The 21,632-nt window shown below is 41.7% G+C and overlaps 1 protein-coding gene across 12 annotated transcripts in view; it reads left to right on the plus strand.

Annotated features, from left to right (window-relative positions):
* arfip1 (ADP-ribosylation factor interacting protein 1 (arfaptin 1)) overlaps nt 1–21,632 on the plus strand; it is a 179,464-nt gene that overhangs the window by 651 nt on the left and 157,181 nt on the right. The gene's annotated exons all lie outside the window — the stretch shown is intronic.

Genomic DNA, 21,632 nt, shown 5'->3' on the forward strand with positions numbered 1-21,632 from the left:
GGTTGATTTTTGTAGCCCAAGGTTAAAAGTTTAACAGGAATAAGGAAGTATATAAAAGGGAACAAAAGATATAGCGAGGAAAAGAGTAGCTAAACTGAGTGGTCCTTTTTGGAGGATGGGGAGCAAGGAAATGGCAGAGCAGTTGGACAAGTGTTTTAAACCTGTTTACTGTAGAAGAGACAGGGAAGGGAAGTCGTGTTTGACAAATTTGCTCACGTTCTGAGGATTTAGCAAGCAAACTGGATTTCCAAAAGGCCTTTGAGAAGATGCTACATAAAAGATTACTGTACAAGAGCTCATGATGTGAAATGAACAGCGCTACATCAACATGGATAGAGGACGGGCTAACTAATGGAAACAGTTGGGATAAATGGATTGTTTTTAGGTTGGAAAATTATAAGCAGTGGAGTGCCACAGGGATCAGTGCTGGGGCCTTAGCGAGTTACGATCTACATGAAATCCTTGGATGAAGAGGCTGACTGTGTACTGTCAACAAATTTGGCAGCAATAAATATAGTTTGGAAAGCAAGTTGTGAGGAGGATACAAAATAATATAGATAGTTTAAGTGATTGGGCAAAAACTTGGCAGATGGAGTATGATGTGGGGAAATGTAAGGTTGTTACTTTGGTGGGAAGAATAGAAAAGCAGAATATTATTTAAATGGGGAGAGACTGCAGAATTCAGTGGTACAGAGGGATTGGGATGTTCTCATACGTGAATTGCAAAAGGTGAGCATGCAGGTAGGCAATTGGAATATTTCTGTTTATTGTAAGGGGAATGGAATATAGAAGTCTTGCTACAGTTGTACAGGGCATTGATGAGACTGTGCCTGGAGTACTGTGTACAGTTTTGGTCACTTTACTTAAGGAGGGATTACACTTGCATTGGAAGCGGTTCAGAGAAGGTTCACTCAGCTGATTCCTGTGATGAAGGTGTTGATGTAGAGTAAAGGTTGAGCAGGTTGGGCCACTCTTCTCAAGGGTCTGTACTGAGAGCAATGGAGGATGACTGATTCATTGAATATGTTCAAGGCTGAGAGGACAGGTCTTTGAAGGTTCAGGGGCAGGCAGGAAAGTGGGGTTCAGATCGACCATGAACTTACTGAATGGTGGGGTAGGCTTGGTGGACATACTCTTCTATTTCTTAGAATCTTGATCTTTAGATTTGTTTTGTCAGTGAAAGTACTGCGGTTACCCAGCAGTCAGAACACAGGATAATGCAGAAAAATAGCGCACTCCACTTAACTGTTCTCAGAAAACACATGTAGTGCCCCATCAATATGTTTTATTATTGTTCCATGGTATTTAAGACAGTCCATTTGAAACAGTCCTGATAGGCTGAATGTACTGCAGCTTTCAACTTTTTTGAGAGCTGTTTGTATTTTGCTTCCAATAAACTTCATGATATTTACTGCAATTTTTGCAACTTCTGACAGTTCAAAATGATGAGCAGCTGCTGTGGGATATCCTGATAGATGCAACTTACAGTCAAATCTCCCTTCAGTGCTGTGTGCCTCAGTGATTGTCATTTATAACAGCTATGAGATCCTGCCCTAATGTTAGAGGTGTGAAGTCCTGGGAGAGGATGATTCATCCCAACATGGAATATAACTTTGGTCAGACCAGTTTAGCAGATGTTCAGTGGGTCTGTTAGAGTTGCTGGACACACTATAACCTCCCCCTTGAGCTGATTTAAATGTAATGAAAAGGCAGGCATTCCTGTCATTACATTTCTGGTGTAATGTCTGGAAGGTGTTCTATGTCTGTGTGGATCAGTGTTGTCGCCGAGATCTTCCAGTTCAAATTCCTGGCAGGCAGTAGAGCAAACAAATGAGTAGATAGTGTAGTGACTGATTTGATCAATTGCTACAGTAGAATTGTGTGGTAAGAATCAGCAATCTTGAGATTTTGGCTGATCTGTTCCATTTGTGAATGCTGACATATGCTTGGCGCTGTACTTCCAATGCAAATGTTTGTATACTTCCCCTCAAATGTGTTTTTGTTTTCTCCTGTGCTGTTGAGTTAGTGGCTTTGCCAGGATTTTGAATGACTTGTTTTTGTTCTTGCTGACAGGTGGATTTGTTTTTTAACAATAACGTGACTTTTGACACATCCTGGCAACAGTGTCTAGGATCTACACACTTCAATTCTGAGTTACAAATTTCAATTTAACTCCCTTGTAATTTTACTAATTTTGTTAGTTTTATAGTGAGATCCTTTTAAGGCTAAGTAATGAATAATTTATTATAAGAGTTCTTGGATTGAAGTAGGGCAGAACTGCCACAATTATGATGCCATAGCCTATGGCTAGGTTGCAATCTTTGTGCCCGTTTCATCTATGTGGCATTACCTACAGTGTACTTGGCACAATTTACAGCGTATTAGCATATTTGCATTGTGGTTTCAAAAGCAAATTCAAAGCTACATAGTATGAAGAATGGAACCCAAGGTTTATTCGTCACTTGTTGATTCAATGCTATTACTTCCGTCCATCGCTTTCCTTCCTCACCTGGCTTGCTACCTTTATCTCTGTTCTTGACTTTTTGTTTACTTTTTGCTTTCTCCCGTTAATATTCAACCCTCACTGATCCTTCTGTCTTGCCACTGTTGCTGACTTGCATTACCCCTTGCCGAAGCCCTGGGCTGCCATTTCTATCTACGTTTTGTGTCTCTCCCAGCAATATTCAAACAGACTTGTTATTTTCTGATGATTGACCTTGCATACTTTATTCAGCAGTACAACAAGGGATCATTGTGTGTTTTTTTTCCAAAATTGTAAATGATGCACATTTTTTCAAATGAGGGGATTAAACATCTTTGCAAAACCAGATTCTTGTTCCTCATCTGATTACATGAGAAAGACATTGGATTGAAATGAATTTGCATATGTATTTGGTATCAGCTTCTTGCTGGTTTACACAACAAAGCTGTGGAGCAAAACAGATCTGCTAGAAACAATTATTTGATCAGAGAGCAAACATCTTGAGGTGACAAAAGAGTTAACTTCCAGGTTAAATCCTTTATCAGAACCGGAAGGTTTGAGCAGATAAACATAATTGAAAAAAAGAACAATGGGTGAATGGAGACGTCACATGTACTAAGCTGTAAGGTGAATAAAGGGATTTAATATCATTGAAATGGTAACACAAGATAGGAGGCATAATGACAGAAAATGCTGCCAGAAAGGGCAAGTGCAGAAAATGGAAGCATGAAAAACTGGCAAAGTGGAGCAGACTGATGGACCCTGAGAGGAAAAACATAAGTAGGAATTTGATAAAATTGCTCAGATACCAGGACTGGATGAGGTGTATCCAAGGCTACTGGGTGAAATGAGAGTGGAAATACAGAGGTATTTAAGCTTCCAGTCTTCCTTACTCACAGGGGAAGGGCCAGAGGACTGGAGAGTTGCGAATGTTGCATTTTTGAGGTGCAAGGATATAGCTGACAACTACAAGTCAGTCAGTTTGACTTCAGTGGTAGAGAAACTTCTGGAAACTATAGTTTGGGACAAAATCAATAGTCACTTCGATAAGTGCAGGGTAATTGAAGAAAGCCAACATGGAATCATTTAGGAAAATAATGTTTAACTAACTTGCTGGAGTTTGTTGACGTAACAGCAAAGGTTGATAAGGACAACACTTTTGATCATATATATGGATTTTCAAAAGGCATTTGATACAGCTGGCAACAACAGATTGAGCAAAATTCTGGCTCATAAAATAAAAGGAAAAGCAGGCACTTGGACAAGAAATTGGCTGAATATCTGGAAACAGTAGTGATAAATGGTTGTTTTTCAGATTGGAGGAAGGTTTGTCGTGGAGTTCCCCAGGGATCTGCTGGGACCCTTGCTCTGTCTGATATTAATGACCAATACAAGATTGTGTATTCAGGACGGGATTTCAAAATTTGAGGATGGTACAAAGATTGGATACGTTGTCCACAATGATGAGAATAGTCTTGATCTTTAAAGGACATAGACATGTTGGTGGAGTGGGCAGACAAGTGGCAAATGAAATTCAATACAGATAAGTGTGAGGTGATTCATTTTTGTCAGGAAAAAAATGGAGAACCAAAATAAAATAAAGGGAGAAGCTCTAAAGGAGTGGCAAAAACAGAGCGACCTGGGTGTATAAGTCATTGAATGGCAGAGCATATTGAGAGAGCTGTTAATAAAGCATATAGTATCTTGGGCTTCATTAATAGGGGCATTGAGTACATGTTGAACTTGTATAAGACACTAGTTAGGCCTCATCTGGAGAACTGCATCCAGTTCTGGCTGCTATGCTTGAGGAAGGGTGTGAAGGCATTAGAGAGAGTACAGAGGAGATTCACAAGAATGATTCCAGGGATAAAGAACTGAGGCTATGAGGAGAGGTTGGGACTGTTTTGCTTGGTGAAAAGAAGGCTGAGAGAAGACTTGACAAGGCTATTCCAGATTCTGAGGAGTATGGACATAGTAAATAGTGAGATACTATCCCCTGTCAAGAGAGCATCAAGAACTAGAGGGCACAGATTCAAAATAATAGGCAAAAGGAGTAAAAATGATTAAATGTTCTTCACCTAGAGGGTGGTTGGAGTCTGGAACGAACCTTCTGAGAGGGTGGTGGAGGCAGGTTTGACTATGAATTAGACTGCTATCTGAAAATAATGTGCACGTTTACGGGGACATGGCAGGACAGTTAGACCTGGTAGAATGACCTGTCAGAGAGCTAGTGCAGACTCAGTGGGCCGAATGGCCTCCTTCTGCACTGTATAGATTCTGAGATACAGCTTTTCAGTCTGTACTACTGTTCAAGATGATCCTGGCTGCTCTTATGCCTCAGCTCTGTGAAGAGACCAAAAATCTGCCTAACTCAGTCTTAAATATATCAACAATCTAACATTCACAGCTGCGTGGGATAGATCATTCCAAGATAACGCTTTGAGTGAAGACGTTTCTCCTTAATTTAGCCCTAAATGATTGGTCCCTTATCCTGAGACTGTGCACCTGCTTCAATGAGATCACCTATATCTTCTGAACTCTGTGGAACATTGACTCAATGTACTCAGCCTCTCATTACAGAGTAATCCACTCATTCCAGGAGCCAATCTCGTGAGCCTTCAATGAACTGCCTCCAATGCAAGTATACCCATCCTTAAATATGGACTGCACACAATACCCCAGGTGGATTCCCACAATAGCACTTTACAATTATAGCAAGATTTCCTTATTCTTGAACTCCAATCCCATGCAAACAAATTCAACCTGCCTTTTGCCCTAATTGCTTGCTGTGACCACGTGCTAACCTTTTGTGTTCCTTGAAGAATGAAGAAGGATATTGGTCAACAAGTGTTCCAATGGAGGGTGCCCACTGCAAGCACCAACCTTTCTCTTTCCCTTCCCCAGGTATGCCAGCTGAGGATGGGGGATGATGGCATTTTGGAAGCTTAATTGCAGCAAAAGCAAAGCAATGCAGAAACTGAGAGAATCCAGGACCTTACCAAAAGCTGGTGGGAATTATACTTCGGGAAGCTGTGGGAGTTCGTGGACTTTTAATAGATGTCAGTGGACAGGAGCAGATCCAAATTACATCTCTGGTTGACCAAACTGTGTAACTTGTGGAGGAGATAGAAGTGGGCGATGCAGGACTGGGGAACTGAGGGATGGGGTAGGACAGCAGGAAACATTTCCAGAGATGAAGTTGTCAGGAATGGTCTGGGCAGTCATGGCTTCATGGTGGGTAATTAAGTCATAGTCCAGGAGGAAACGGGAGCAGTTGTCAGAGTTGTTGCTCACTTTCACTGTCCCCCTCTCCCTCTCTCAATACATTTATGATAGGGACCCTCTTCTCACTTTGCACTCCATAAGTTTGGCATTTAATGGATGTTTCTGCAATGATCCCACCACTAAAAACTTGCTTTCCTTTTCTCTTCTCTCTACTATATTCTTTTTACAATGCACAAGTTCACTTGAGCACTGCTGCTACCAGCTTCCCCAGCATTTTCCTGTGCAGTCACAAGATGAAACACAAGCTTGTTAACCTCCTTTGATACCTCTGTCTTATGCCTTACAGTTTTTTGGGTGAAGAAGCAATTTACGTGACCATCCCTCTACCTAGTTGACCATATTTGATGCTCATGGTCCTTTTGAACTGGGGGTTCTAAATGTGAAGGAGATTACCATTTTGTCGAGCATCTTTTTATCTCCACTGGTGGAATTGTGAGCTCTCTGCCACTTGCCATTTCAATTCTCTTTCCCACTACCACTGACCTTGCGGCACGGTGGCACAGTGATTCGGCCTACTGCCTCACAACGCCAGGGACTGGTTCAATTCAAGAAGGGGAATAGGGATAGCCCAGGTAATTACCGACCGGTGAGTCTAACCTCAGTGGTTGGTAAACTGATGGAGAAGATCCCGAGGGACAGGATATATGAGCATTTAGAGAGGTTTAGTATGCTCAAGAATACTCAGCATGGCTTTGTCAAGGGCAGATCGTGCCTTACGAGCCTGGTGGAGTTCTTCGAAAATGTGACTAAGCACATTGACGAAGGGAAGGCGGTAGATGTGGTTTATATGGATTTTAGCAAGGCGTTCGATAAGGTCCCCCATGCAAGGCTTCTAGAAAAAGTGAGAGGGCATGGGATCCAAGGGGCTGCTGCCCGGTGGATCCAGAACTGGCTTGCCCAAAGGAGGCAGAGACTGTGTATAGATGGGTCTTTTTCTAAATGGAGGTCGGTCACCAGTGGTGTGCCCCAGGGATCTGTTCTGGGACCCTTGCTGTTTGTCATTTTCATAAATGACCTGGATGAGGAAGCGGAGGGATGGGTTGGTAAGTTTGCCGACGACACGAAGGTTGGTGGGGTTGTGGATAGTCTGGAGGGATGTCAGGAGTTACAGAGGGACATAGATAGGATGCAAGACTGGGCAGACAAGTGGCAGATGGACTTCAACCCAGATAAATGCATAGTGGTCCATTTTGGTAGGTCAAATGGGATGAAGGAGTACAATGTAAAGGGAAAGACTCTTTAGTACTGTAGAGGATCAGAAGGACCTCGGGGTCCGGGTCCATAGGACTCTAAAATCGGCCCCGCAGGTGGAGGAGGTGGTTAAGAAGGCGTATGGTGTGCTGGCCTTTATCAATTGAGGGATTGAGTTTAGGAGTCCGGGGATAATGATGCAGCTATGTAAGACCCTCGTCAGACCCCACTTGGAGTACTGTACTCAGTTCTGGTCACCTCACTATAGGAAGGATGTGGAAAAGATTGAAAGGGTGCAGTGGAGATTTACAAGGATGTTGCCTGGATTGAGTGGCATGCCTTATGAGGATAGGCTGAGGGAGCTCGGTCTTTTCTCCTTGGAGAGACGTAGGATGAGAGGAGACCTAATAGAGGTGTACAAGATGTTGAGAGGCATAGATCGGGTGGACTCTGAGGCTTTATCCCAGGGTGGAAATGTCTGCTATGAGAGGACACAGGTTTAAGGTGCTGGGGGGTAGGTACAGGGGAGATGTTAGGGGTAGGTTTTTCACACAGAGGGTGGTGGGCGAGTGGAATCGGCTGCCGTCAGTGGTGGTGGAGGCGAACTCAATAGGGTCTTTTAAGAGACTCCTGGATGAGTACATGGAGCTTAATAGGATGGAGGGTTATAGGTAGGTCTAGAAGGTAGGGATGTGTTCGGCACAACTTGTGGGCTGAAGGGCCTGTTTGTGCTGTAGTTTTTCTGTGTTTCTAATTCCTGGCTTGAATCATTGTCTGTGCAGAGTCTGCGCGTTCTCCCCAGGTCTGTGTGGGTTTCTTCCGATGCTCCGGTTTCTTCCCACAGTCTGAAAGATGTGCTGGTTAGGTGCATTGGCCATGCTAAATTCTCTCTGTGTACCCAAACAGGTGCCAGAGTGTGGCAACTAGGGGGTTTTCACAGTAACTTCATTGCAGTGTTAATGTAAGCCTACTTGTGACACTAATAAATAAAACTTAAAAACAAACTTTAAAAACTTTCCTTCTTTGGCCTTCTACACTCTTCTAACAAAGCTCACAAGCCTGAGGAATACATGGCAGTTTTCTAGCTGAATGTTAACTTTAATTATACCTTAACTCTCGCTCCAACTTCTTCTTTAACTGGCAGTACTTGTGGTGTGGGTTGGGTGTGCTGGCATTTTGGATCAAGAGGATCAGACTGATTCTTGGGACTGCTGGAAATACAGTCTGCAATCATGGTATCGACCTGCTTTGTTTTCTCCAGGCTTTAGATTTTCTGGAGCCTGTTTGCTTTGCCGTTTATTTTCTTCCCATTTCCATTTATCTTATCTCCCCACACCATTTCATCATTAATGTATTGTATGTCTCATAGATTTCTCATTATGCCTCATTCATCTCATGAATATCATTTTACCCATTTAATCATCTCCTGTTTCCCACGTAAGTACTGTAGTCATTCTATCTCCGTGTGTGTGTGTTCGTGTGTGTGTCCCGTTATTTGAGAAGGGTGGCAAGGATAACCCGGGTAATTATAGGCCAGTGAGCCTGACGTCAGTGATAGTGAAATTGTTGGAGAAACCTTTTAGGGATAGGATCTATATATATTTGGAGCTGAATGGCCTTATTAGTGACAGACAGCATGGTTTTGTACGAGGGAGGTCATGTCTCACTAATTTGATTGAGTTTTTTGAGGAGGTGTCAGAAATGATCGACGAGGGAAGGGCCGTGGATGTTGTCGACATGGACTTTAGTAAAGCATTTGACAGGGTCCCACATGGCAGGCTGGTGGAAAAGGTTATATCACAAGGGATCAAGGCTGAACTAGCTAGATGGATTCAGAATTGGCTTGGTCACAGAAGACAGAGGGTAGCGGTGGAAAGGTGTTTTTCTGAATGGAAGTCTGTAACTAGTGGTGTTCCGCAGGGATCAGTGCTGGGACCTCTATTGTTTGTAATATAAATAAATGACTTGGAAGAAAACATAGCTGGTCTGATTAGCAAGTTTGCGGATGATACTAAGATTGCTGGAGTTGTGGATAGTGATTAAGATTGTCAGAGAATACAGCAGGATATAGATATCCTGGAAAATTGGGCAGAGAAATGGCAGATGGACTTTAATCTGGACAAATGCGAGATAATGCATTTTGGAAGATCCAATTCAGGTGGGAACTATAAAATCAATGGCAGAACCATCAGGAGTGTAGACACAGAGATCTGGGAATTCAGGTCCAAAGATCCTTAAAAGTGGCAGCACAGTTGGAAAAGGTGGTGAAGAAAGCATATTGCATACTTGCCTTCATCGACTGGGGCATCGGGTATTAAAATTGGGAAATTATGTTCGAGTTATATAAAACGTTGGTTCGGCCACATTTCGAATACTGTGTCCAATTCTGGTCACCACACTACTAGAAGGATGTGGAGGCTTTGGAGAGAGTACAGGAAAGCTTTACCAGGACATTGCCTGGTATGAAAGGTATTAACTATGAGGAGAGATTGAATAAACTGGAATTGTTCTCCCTGGAAAGACGGAGGCTGAGGGGCAACCTGATAGAAGTTTATAAAATTATGTGGGGCATAGATAAGGTGAACAGTTGGAAGCTTTTTCCCAGGGCAGAAATGACAATTACAAGGGGGCACAAGTTCAAGATAAGGGGGGAAAGATTCAGTGGAGATGTGCAGGGGAAGTTTTTTTACAGAGGGTGGTGGGAGGCTGGAATGCACTGCCAAGTGAGGTGGTTGAGGCAGACATGTTAGCAACATTTAAGACTTATCTGGATAGACACATGAACAGACGGGGAGTAGAGGGATACAGGCAGTTGGTCTAGATAGGACAATGTGATTGGCGCAGGCTTGGAGGGCCAAAGGGCCTGTTCCTGTGCTGTACTGTTCCTTGTTCTTTGTTCATGTGTGTGCGTGTTTGTGTGTTCCAGTTCTGGCAGCCTATACCTGCAACATCAACTTACCTGTGACTCTGCTGCTGAGCATTTCCAGAACTTGATGGTTTTGATTTGGGTTTTCATCTGTAGTTTTTCTGCTTTTTGTTTGAATTGTGGGATGGGATAACCAATTCTGAGCATTGTGTTCCATGTTTGTCCCAGCAAAGGGAATGAATCCGTATATATCCAAGTTTATTACACCAGCATCATTCTTGTGCAGTTCCCTTCTTCCCATTAAAACTGCTGTGTGGAATATTACTCTTGGTTGTTTTCAGGTTTGAGGAACCTTGTGTAAGTCTTTATCAGATCCGGATTTGAGGCAGGTTCCAGTTACTAGTGACTGGGAGTTCTGATGATTTAGGACACATTTTCACTGAAAACCTGAGCCATTGTGAATATTTCCACTTTGTTCTGAAACTAAATTAGTCGCGTGAATCAGCAGTCCATGGATGGCTTCATACAAGTCCCTTTAGCGTCAGGGAGGCCTCCATCTTCTCTTTGGATATCTGCAAGCTGACCAAAGCATTTTTCAAGTAAGTTGGGGGAGACGGCACAGTGACATCGTGGTTAGCACTGCTGCCTCACAGCGCCAGGGCCCCGGGTTCGAATCCCGGCTTTGGTCACTGTCTGTGTGGAGTTGACACATTTTTGCATGGGTTTCCTCCGGGTGCTCCGGTTTCCTCCCACAGTCCAAAGATGTGCGAGTTAGGTGGATTGGCCATTCTAAATTGACCCTTAATGTCAGGGGGCTAGCTACGGTAAATGCATGGGGTTATGGGAATAGGGCCTGGGTGGGATTGTGGTCAGTGCAGACTCGATGGGCTTAATGGCCTCCTTCTGCACTGTGGGGTTCTGTGATTCTAAGTCTGGACTGAAGTGTAGTACGGCTGCTTGACAGGGGATTTTCGCATTGCTTTGATTTGTTGTATGGAGTGTCAAAGCAAGTGCGATCCAAAAGCTAGGGACAAATTAACACTTGCGAGTCAGGAGCGCAGAGTCAAGAATGCAACTGACTGCAAAGAAAAGTCAGCCAGAATTCTCTTAAACTTGTAAATCCACGGAGTGCTTCAAATTGTGCATTTATAGTATGTTTTGTAGGTGTGTGATAGCAGTATCAAGATTCTAAATTGGGAGACAAGCTGATCCAACTGTAGTCAGCATTTCAGAAACTACCCTGGCCTTGCCCTAAATATTTTCCTACCCTTGTGTTTTGGTGAATTAACACAGAGATTGTCTATAATAGCTACTGATTTCACTGCACAGGTAAGAAAGGTCTATCAGAATTCTGAAAACCTATTGTGTGTCTCTCATATTTATTGCATGTTTGACACAATGCTAAGTAATTTCTGCATGTGTCGGCCAGTATACAAAAGGGCAGGCAAAGTCCCCAAGGAGATTGTGCAAAGGGGTGACTTTAACACAAATGATTGCTTGGTTTCAGTGGGAGGAGAAGATCTGAATCTGACCTACCCAAGTGCCAACTCCATAAAAAATTTCCATTCCACTCTCCCTTGTTGCAGAGTTTTAACATCAGCGTTCTGGTTAAAACTGCAGCAGTGCATTTATATTCTGCTTTCCTTTCCAGCAGATGATAGACCCCACTGTATTTTGAGAATAAGAACAGAAGAAAAGCATGTGAACACTTGATAGAGCTTTGTATTCTTGTTTTGAAAACTAGTGAAAGTATGAACTTGTACTGTGATATCATTGGGCTCTGGAAAAGGATTAGTTGAGCAAATTGCTGAGAGCAAGATTGTGGTTTTGGTAATGAAATGGCACTGTAAGACAGTAAGAAATTGCTGCTTTTATGTACTTTATTGTCTCATCATAGGTAATAAAGTGATTTGATTTATTGGAAGTTCTAGCATCTACTGCCTTGGTAACTGTAAATCATAATACAATCTAAAGTTCGGGCTAGGCCATTTAAGGATGAAATCGGGAAACAGATTTCCACAAAATGGTTGTGGGAATCTGGAACTCTCTTCTCCAAAAAGGTTGAATACTGGGTAAATTGAGTATTTCAAGATTAAGATTGATGGACATTTGTTATTTAAGGGTGTGAAGGGAAATGGAATCAAGGTGGGAAAAGGAGTTGAATACACATCAACCATAATAAGTGAATGGTGCCACAGACTTGCGTCTACACCTGTTCCTATGATTAGGCTGACATAAGATCCACGTTCAGCATATGTTCCAATTGCATAGTTTGGAGGGGAGTAAAAACGCAAGTAGCCAATATTGTACTTTGACTTTTCTCTGCTGTAAGCCAGAATAAATTTTCAAAGCCATATACTGAGAACAAACAAAAGGATGTCATACAAAAGTAGAATGTAGGAAAGCAAATAAAAGAACAAGTTGATGTACTAGCATGAATCTGTATGCAATCAATGGGGAAGGAGTTTCTTCATAGCTTGGCTGACTAAAATATTGCCAGATGCATGTTGGAAATGTTGAGTAGAGTATTTCAGAGGATTGTTCTGTAGAATGACAAAATATAGCATATTTGATTCAGGTATGAAAAGAATGCCAAGAACAAATATTTGACACTAATTGTTGATTCACAAACTGAAGTATAAAGTTAAAACTCTTATGCAGGTATACAAAAGAGTGGGTGGAAAGAAACCTGTAACAGTGGGATATAGAATTGAATTCCTGAAACAGCACCACTAATAACATTTCAGAAAAGGCCTAATTACACCCACCTCATGAATGCTGAAAACAAACTGCTGGGTAATACAGAACTGCTGCATGAGAAATAGTGAAAATTAATTATTGAATTAAACAGGTTGATCTTTTTAAAACAAAATGTAAACGGAGCCAAGCATTAGCCTTTGAATTTTTACTCTGCGAAGAGGAAGTGTTGCTATGTTTTGCAAGCATACTTGCTTAACCTTATTTCACTGCCTGAGTATTTCACTGACACTTTGGGTATTTGGTTAGAACAGGACGGAAAGAGGAAAATGGCTCAACATAACACGAGCAGTTAGACCAGAACTTCCATTTAATCCAATTTTCCTGCATAAGATAAAATCAGCTATGACAATTTAGTTCTAGAGGGATTGAACTGAAAAATAGAGAAGTTATGTTAGGCTTGTATCAAACCTTGGTTTGACCACTCTGAGTGCAGTCTGTAGTTCTAGCTGCTGTATTATAGAAAAGATACAGAGTCACAGGCGAGGGTGCAGAATGATTGACAAGGATGATATCTGAAATAGGAAGTTGTACCTATTTGGCAAGGGTTGAGAGGGTGGGTCTCTGGCTAAGACACTGCAGAGGGGTGACCTGATAGAAGTCTTCAATATTATAAAAGATTTTGATAGAGTAGACACAGAAAATGTTTCCACTTGTGGGGAAGAGCAAAACTAAAGGCTATCAATATAAGATAGTCACCTAGAAAGCAAATAGAAAGTTCAGAAGAAATGTATTACCTAGGGAATGGTGAGAATGTGAAATGTGCTACCAAAGGGAGTAATTAAGGTGAATAATGTGGATGCATTTAAGACGATGCTAGATAAGCATGCGAGTGAGATGGAATAGCAGGTGGTCAGAAAGGATGGGAGGAGGCCTGAGTGGACTGGTTGGACTCAGTGGTCTGACTTTGTGCTGTATATTCCATGTAACATGTACACAGACCAAAGAAAGAAGAAGGACACATTATTTATCAACAATTAAATCCAATACGGAGGAAGAATAGATTTCAACATGGTTGATTTTTAAGAAGTGTCAAAATTAGATACGTAAACTAGATCATTTAGATTGAAAAGGAAAAATTCAATATAAAAATGTTGATTTTAAAATGCCATTTACAGCTTTAATTAAGTCATAGATTGAAAAGTGAATGGCAATCCCGCCATTATCCATTTTTTCCTTTCCAGGCTCACGCATCTAATGAGTTAGCCCAGAGTCAGAAGCAATGGTTTTTTGGAATCAATGGATTAATTTAAGCTCAGCTTGTGCCTTCTCAAACAGCTTGAATCACCAATTATCGTAAGCAGCAAACCACGGGCTGGAGGCGTGCAGTCTTCTGATTATGCTTTGACATGTTTTGGGACTGCAGGAGCATAAAATTAGTATTGCAATTAATTAAGGCAGGAATGTCAATGCAAGTTGCTGATGGGGAAAGCAGATGGAAAAATACCAAAGACTGCAGCTTGTGGACGAACCCAGAGAAGCAGGTTGATCATGGGAATGAACATGAAAATATATAAGACAGTGAAAGGCCAGCTGGTCGATCTCGCCTGTCTCACACAGCTGCAATGCCTTATGCATCACAACACAGACACTCCCTACCTACCGAGAGACATGCAATCACCTGGGAGAGGCAAAAATAAAACAGGTAAAAGCCCAGGCCAATTAGGAGGAAAAATCTCGAGAATTTCTCTTCCCACCAAGGCAAGGAGGTGGTGTTTACTGGATGAGTCGCAGTCTTCCATGTCTATTCTCTGAGAAAAGGAAAACTGGGTAAATTCATTGCATGATCAAAAACTGAACATGGCTTAATCAATCTCCTGCAAGGCCAGAATAATCTATTTGGTTTGTTAATGAATTAACACAAAAATGTTTATGACAGAATCAAAAAATTTCACTGCGCACAAGGAGGCCATTTGACACATTGAGTCTGCACCAGCTCTCCAAAGGAGCATTATGACCTATTGCCATTCCCCTGCCTTTTCCCCGTGCCCTCATGCATTGTTTCTATTCAAATAATCACCTAATGCCTTCTTGAGTGCCTTGATAAATCCTGCCTACACTACACTTCCAGGCAGTGCATTCCAGATCTTGACCACTCAGAATCATAGAAAAGAATCCAATCATAGAATACCTACAGTGCAGAAGGAGGCCATTCAGTACATCGAGTCTGCACCGACCGCAATCCCACCCATGTCCTATTCCTGTAATCCCGCGCATTTACCCTGCTAATCCCCCTGACACTGAGGTCAGTTTAGCATGGCCAATCAACCTAACCTGCACATCTTTGGACTGTGGGAGGAAACCAGAGCACCCAGAGGAAACCCACGCAGACACAGGGAGAAAGTGCAAACTCCACACAGACTGTGACCTGAGGCTGGAATTGAACCTGGGATCCTGGCGCTGTGAGGCAGCAGTGCTAACCACTGTGCCACCGTGCTGCCAAAAAGCTTTTTCCCACATCACATTTGCTTCTTTTGCAAATCACTTGAAAGCTGTGCCATCTTGTTCTTGATCCATTTATAAGTGGTAACTGTTTCTCCCTATCTACTCTGCCCAGCCCACTCATGATTTTGAACATTTCTATCAATTCTACTGTCAGCCATCTCCTCCAAGGAGAACAGTCCCAATCTCTCCAATCTATCTTCATACCTAAGGTTTCTCATCCCTGAAACCATTCTTGTAAACCTCGTCTACACTCTCTCCGATGTGTTCACACCTTTCCTATAGTGTGGCGTCCAGAACTATACACAATATTCCTGCTGAGTCTAACTTATGTTTTGTGTAAGTTCAGCATAACCTCCTTGCTGTTGTATTCCATGCTCCTATAAGCCCTGGATACTATATGTTTCATTAACCACTCTCTCTATCTGTCTACTACCTGTACACACATATCTCTGCACTCCCTTAAGAATCCTACCCCTTATTTTATTCTTGCCTCTTCCTTCTTCCCACCAAAATACATCACCTTATACTTCTCTGCATTGAACATTAGCTGCCACCTATCTGACCACTCCAGCAACTTGTCTATGTCCTTCTGAAGTTGTACATTGTACTCCTCTCAATTCACAATGCTTTCAAATTTTGTGTGATCTGCAAACTTTGAAATTGCCCCCTGCGCACCAAGATCTAGATTATAATATATTATCAGGAAAAGCAAGGATTCCAATTCCGATCTCGATCTCAAGGCAGGCGGCACGGTGGCACAGTGGTTAGCACTGCTGCCTCAATGCACTAGGGACCCAGGTTCAATTCCAACATTGGGTGACTGTCTGTGTGGAGTTTGCATGTTCTCTCTGTGTCTGCATGGGTTTCCTCCAGGTACTCTCTTTTCCTTCCACAGTCGGAAAGACGTGCTGGTTAAGTGCATTGGCCATGCTAAATTCTCCCTCAGTGAACCCAAACAGGTGCCCAGTGTGTGGCAACTAGGGGATTTTCACAGTAACTTTATGCAGTGTGAATGTAAGCCTACTTGTGACTGATAAATAAACTTTAACTTTAAGATGCAGGTTAGGTGGATTGGTCATGCTAAATTGCCCCTTTGCGTCTAAAGATGTGTGGGTTAAGATGATTAGTGGGGTAAATGCATGGGGTTAAGGGGATAGGGCGAGGTGTGGGCCTGGGTAAGATGCTTTGTCGGAGAGTCAGTGCAGACTCGATGGGCTGAATGGCCTCCTCCTGCACTGTAGGAATTCTATGACTCCTGAGGGAACTCTACTACAAACTCTCCTCCAACCCGAGAAATATCCCTTTTACGTTGGCTCCTCGTCTTTTCTCATAATCCCTCTTTGTTTCTCTAATACACTATTTCTCTTTATCTCTCTTAGAATCATAGAATCCTACAGTGCAGAAAGAGGCCATTGCACCAACCACAATCCCACCCAGGCCCTATCCACATATCCCTACATATTTACCCACTAACCCCTCTCACCTATGCATCCCGGGACACTAAGGGGCAATTTAGAATGGCCAATCAGCCTAGCCTGCACATCTTTGGACTGTGGGAGGAAACCGACGCAGACATGAGGAGAATGTGCAAACTCCACACAGACAGCGACCCGAGCCGGGAATCGAACCCAGGTCCCTGGAGCTGTGAAGCAGCAGTGCTAACCACTGTGCTACCTTAACCTTCATCTTAATTCCGACCTCCTTTTTCATCCAGGGGTCTATGAATTTGTTTTGCCCTACTTTTGCATTTTGAGGGAATATATCTAAACTGCCTGAACCATTTCATTTTTGACGGTACAGAAGGAATATTTGTGTGAACTCCATTATCAGGGGATATTGAGTGTTGCGTGCACGTGTAATAGCTGAAACAAAGTCCGATAGACCTGAAAACCAACCATTAGCTGGACATCACTAACCAGCAGCACTGACTTTCTGTTGATTCTTTTCCACAAGTTCAGCATGCTTAGACAATGTATATTTCCTTATATACACTGAATATAGCAATTTAAAATTACTTTAAAATCTGAATCTGTTTGTATTCCGATTTCAACTGGAATTAAAAACCCAACAACAATTCTGCCAGGAAACGCATACTCTCTTGTATGTCATAATGTGAAATTAAAATCTAACAAATAACAAGTATTGATTGATAAAATGCTTACGCATTTCATTTAATGAATATAATGATTTCATGAATTTGTAACTAAAATGGATCAAAAAAGGAGTAATCTCGGCCCAGATTTACTGAATAGCTTTCAAATCTGGGATATTTCATTCAGCAGGTGGGCTATAGGCACAAATTCTTTGGAAAGGTAAGAGCTTTATCTTTGTACTAACAAGGCGCAAAGTAGTAACTAAGCAAAGCTGTTCCTGCCCAAAATAGACAGAGCACTTAATATAAAGGGCAAGCTTAAAAATATTTTCAGTGTAAATGAATACCTGTCTTAAAGGTGGGCTTTTGAACTAGTGGGGACTGTACCTGTTTTCCTTAGCTGTAGATTCTTGACACTATTAGGGAGTTTGCACATTCTACCCGTGTCTGCGTAGGTTTCTTCCGGGTGCTCTGGTTTCCTTCCACAGTCCAAATATGTGTAGGTTAGGTTGATTGGCCGTGCTAAATTGACCCTAGTGTCGGGGGGATTAGCAGGGTAAATATGTGGGGTTATGGGAATAGGGCCTGGGTGGGATTGTGGTCAGTGTAGACTTGATGGGCCGAATGCCTCCTTCTGTACTGTTGGGATTCTATACGCTGTATGTATGTTTACTAAGAGTTTTTTTGCGTAAAAGCTACACTTTGCCAATTTAAACATAAATTGCCAAATATAGGGTGCATTCCTCCAACATTGTAGATTAGTAGCCCCCATAGTCTTAATATTCATACATAGCGTTGTATCTGCAAGCTTACAGATCATTGAGCCAACATTTTTCATCCATTGATGAAGATACTGAGATATTGCTGCAGAAAAATCAGGACCGGGATTTGAACATTGCGGGTATAACATGTTTAGAAAAGGTTGGGTGTAGAGTAGCTGTACTTATTTGTAATAACAATGGCAGTGGATAAAGGGACACTGCTCACAGCAAGACAAAAATAGCAACCCAATTGCTAGAGATAAAAAAAAGGATCATTCACAGTAATAGGTGTAGACTACAGACCACCTAATGGTGTAAGTGAGAGGAACAAAGAAATATGCAGACAAACTGGGGGACTGCTTTAATTGGACAGAAGAGATAGGTAAAGGGGATAATGGTGGAGTTCCCATAATGTGTACAGAACTCTTTTCCAACCCAATATGTAAAAAACCAAACAAAGACAAGATTCTCTATTGGATCCAGTAATGGGGAATGATAAGCAGAGCTTAAGACTATGGAGGCTACTAATCTACAATGTTGAAGGAATGCAATATTTGGCAATTTATGTTTAAATTGGCAAAGTGCAGTTTTTACACAAAAGCAACATTAGTGGTAAATATACATACACCTTACAGTGAACAGAATTGAAGACAATGATGAAACAAGATCTGGACGCTTTCGTCCAACATTCCCTGGTACAGTCTCCACTAGGAAAAATAGAAGTAGAGAAACATCCAAGCAACAGTAACCATAATATATTTTAAGATGATAAGGATATGTGAATGATGAAAACCAAGTTCCTATGTTAGAGAAAAGATGGTTGAGAGGCTAAGCGCATAACTTTGGAAAATAAAATGGACAATGATGTATAACAAAAATGGGAAACATTTAAAATGGCGTTCAATCGAGTGCAGGCAAAGTATATTCCACTAAAGGAAAGAGCATACTAAACACCAATGGGATTGGATGTATCAATAAAGATGTATGGGACATATTGAGTGTTAGAAAAGAGGCATACATTAACTATATCGATTGCAGAGGAGTGTGTGATAGAGCATAAGAGATTAGGAGAGAAGTCTTAGAGGTAAAGAGAAGTTATGAAGTTAAACTATCAAGGCACTTTAAAACAAAATAATAAAATATTTTAAAGGCCCATCTTTTAAAAAAGGAAAGTTGAGTTGGGAATAGGACTATTAAGGGATAGACAGGACTATATCACAGGCAATGATAGAAATTGCAGAAATAATTTTCACCAGGTAGAAAGAACAGGTAAAGTTGACATTGAGTGAGATGTGTGTTTTTTAAAAAAGGGAATGTATTGAATAAACTAATCAGCTCCAAGGGGATAAATATCCAGTTCTGGATGGATTGCATTCACGTAATTTAAAATAATCTGGAGAAGAGTTAGTGGAGGCATTGCCACGCATATTTAATAATCTGCGAGAGAAAGGGGCAAGGAAAAATAGTGAAATCTCAGTTAAAGAGAGAATTCAAGATATAATAATGAACAGTTAGCATAGAGTTCAAAAGGGAAGGTCCTGCTTGACCAATCTTATTGATTTTATTTTGCGGAAGTAACAGAGAGTAGTCAAAGTAATGTAGTAGATATAATTTATCTAGATTTTCAAAAGGCCTTTAATAAGTTGCCCAATAACAGACTAATGAATAAGGGCAGCGATTGTGGAGTCAGGAGACAAGTGGCAGAATGGATTGCTGGCTGACTTCAGGACAGAAAGTGAAGAGTGAGTAAAGGGTAATTATTCCGAATGGTAGATCAGTGCCGGGGCCACTGCTGTTCAAAATTTATATTCACAATTCGAGTCAAAAACTTAACATCTAAATTTACGGATGATACCAAATTGTTAGTTGAAGGATTGTCAAAACTGAAGAGGACGACAACAAATCAAAGATGGACATTAATAAATTTGTGAAATTGTCAAATAATTGGCAAATGGAGTTCAACACTGATAAATGTAAGGTTAATTTTGTTAAGAATAGAGAGGCTGCTTATTGTTTGGAAGGTGCATGTCTAGGTGGGGTGGAGGAACAGAGGGATCTCAGTACATACAACAATTGCTAAAGGTTGTGCCACTGGTTAGTAAAACTGTCAACGAAACAAATCAAACACTTAGCTTTCTTTCTAAATGTATACAATTGGAACTGAGGGAAGTATGGTAAAGCTGTACCAGACCTTGGTTAGACCACATTTAGAATACTATGTGCAGCTCTGGTCACTACATTATAAAAAGGATATAAAGGCACTGGAGAACGTGCAGAAATGATTTAGGGATCATATCAGAAATGTTAGGTTTACATATCATGAAAGGATTTACAGGCTCGGTCTCTTCTATTGAAAGAGGGTGGTGAAAGAATGACCTAATAGAGGTCTTTAAAATTATGAAAGATTTTAATAGATTGGATACAGGGAGCGTGGTTCCACTTGTGCCTCAAGCTCTAGAAAGCGGCACGGTAGCACAGTGGTTAGCACTGCTGCTTCACAGCTCCAGGGACCTGGGTTCGATTCCCGGCTTGGGTCACTGTCTGTGTGGAGTTTGCACATTCTCCTCGTGTCTGCGTGGGTTTCCTCCGGGTGCTCCGGTTTCCTCCCACAGTCCAAAGATGTGCGGGTTAGGTTGATTGGCCATGCTAAAATTGCCCCTTACTGTCCTGAGATGTGTAGGTTTGAGGGATTAGCGGGTAAATATGATGGGATATGGGGGTAGGGCCTGGGTGGGATTGTGGTCGGTGCAGACTTGATGGGCCGAATGGCCTGTTTCTGCACTGTAGGGTTTCCATGATATTCTGTGATATTCTATCACCTCTCCACCTCGTTTTATTCCTTTAAGGCACTTCTTAAAGCATGTTTCTTTGAACATACTACTTTTGGTCATCTGACCTATTATTTCTTTACGTGACTCACTGTCATAATTTATTTTAATATGTTCCTGTGAAACACCTTGAGATATTTCATTATGTAAAAGATGCTTTCTAAATGTTGCTAACCAAGATGAGCTGATTGTCTGCCTTCATATGTGACCTCGTGAGAAGACGTAGAAAGTTATGGATGAACATAATTCCTCAAGTGCAGCCAGGTAGAGCATAAAGACAATAGAATTTTGGGTTTTATAAGGCAGCGGATAGAATGCAAGAACAAAGATAAATTTGTACAAGGCATTGGTGAAAGCACATGCAGAGAGTGTGGTGTGCAGGTTTAACTGCACCAATATAAAACTTGCATTTATATAGTGCCTTTAACCTAGAAAAACGGTTCCAAAGAGCTTCACAGAAGAGCAATTCAGACAGCAATTACCACCCAAGCAATGCATGTATGAACAGTGACGGACAGGTGAGGGATCCTGTGGTCTATTCAGTCTGTCCCATACAATTGCAATACTTTGCATATTACAGTATAGACACATACTGACACTCCACTCACCAGCTGAACCAGTCATCGAGATTTTGTGTTCAGCAGTGAAGAGTCAGCAGTAACAGCTGATCTCTAAGATAGCTGCCAGCCAAGATAATCTCTGGCGTGGATTCCCTTTTCTTGAAGTTGGGTTGAAACGAGTGTTAGGTGAGTAATCCCGAGGCATCCAGCAACAGCAATGTCATCATGCAGGGTAAGTAACCAATGTGAGTGAAGAATTATCATGCAACAAATCAGGAAAGCACTTTCTGCCCTTCATTTATTTATGTCACCTTAAAGATGAAGATGTAAATGCAGGATTAAAGTAGAAGGTGAAAGATATTAAA

This window comes from Mustelus asterias, chromosome 1, assembly GCF_964213995.1.
Source record: "Mustelus asterias chromosome 1, sMusAst1.hap1.1, whole genome shotgun sequence".
NCBI classification, from domain to species: domain Eukaryota; kingdom Metazoa; phylum Chordata; class Chondrichthyes; order Carcharhiniformes; family Triakidae; genus Mustelus; species Mustelus asterias.